Here is a 1351-nt window from a genome sequence, read left to right on the forward strand (position 1 = left end):
GGGATTGTGCGTGTATGTTTGTGTTCATGAATGTGTCTTTTTGAGTGTGAATGTATGCCTGTTTGTGTGGGTAAAACTATTTTTGTGTTTATGCATGTGCTAGTTTGTGTGTGAATGGGTATATCCATCTCTTGACTCGCTGCTCGGAAAAAAGTAAGACAAGACAGAAACAACAGAGGGAATGTGAAGACGTAGAATTTACCCTGTGTGTTACGCGAAGAGATGACAAAGGAAAGGGGGGGGGGGGGTAGGGATTGTGGTAGTATGGAGATGTTGAGGGTCAGCTTAATAATAATATACATATTTGTACCAATATTACTATTTAGACTGCTATAATTTTTTTGGATATTTAGAAAGGCCACTCACTGCGTTTCAAACTTGATCTCATAACATTATGAGATTCTTGATCCTTTTTTAGCAGAGGGTTTATGGCGCTCGCAACTGCATAAGGTCATATGAGCGCCAGAAGATTAGAGGTGTTGCAAGGGAGTAACAAACATAAAAAAGAAGGAGGGGAGATGAAAACGATAGATGTTTGATAGGAAAGAAGGAGCAAACCACACCAGAGCACCTGCCAACCACCTACCAATGTTACTATTCAGACTGCTGCTATATTTTTGGGATATTAAATAGGCGACTCACTGTGTCTCAAACTTGATCTCATCTTATGAGATTCTTGATCTTAAATGACGCGATGCTAGTACAAACCATCATACCATCACTATCTTTCTCCCCCTGCATCAAAGCACAGAACACAAACAAAATAATACTTTCCACTTTCCCTATCGTGGACAAAAAGAGGGGTTCCACGCGGCCTTCTCCTTGGTCTCGTGCCGTGTGACACGGTACTTTATTTAATTCTGTCCCCGCGGTTTTATGATTTTTTTTTCTCTGAAATTATGCAAACTGAGCCCAAAAATGGGAAATTGTGCGATTCTGTTAATTTTAACAAAGAATGATAAAGGGGAACAATAAGAAATTATCTTTAAACATTATCAAATTTCGCAGATTTATGCGGGGTGCATAAAACCACGGGGACAATTTATTTAACTTGGGGGGAAAAACAACAATAACAGCAACAACAAAAACAAAACAAACCACTTACTAGGAGGGTTTTTTTTTCTTTCTCAGCTTCCTGGGTATATATGTATAAATAATCCCTAGGTTTAAGAAACTGACGTTTGGATTTCATCTTGTTTGACGACACATTGATTATTGTTGTTTGACAACGGCTAAAACTTATTGATTCTATAATTGCTGACTCAGATTTTCCAGAATTATGTGCTATCTTAAAAGATGGATTTTGTATTTTCGTATTTCACATCAATTTACAAAGACCTGTATACCCCCC

Source organism: Aplysia californica, unplaced genomic scaffold (assembly GCF_000002075.1).
Source record: "Aplysia californica isolate F4 #8 unplaced genomic scaffold, AplCal3.0 scaffold00263, whole genome shotgun sequence".
Lineage (NCBI taxonomy): Eukaryota > Metazoa > Mollusca > Gastropoda > Aplysiida > Aplysiidae > Aplysia > Aplysia californica.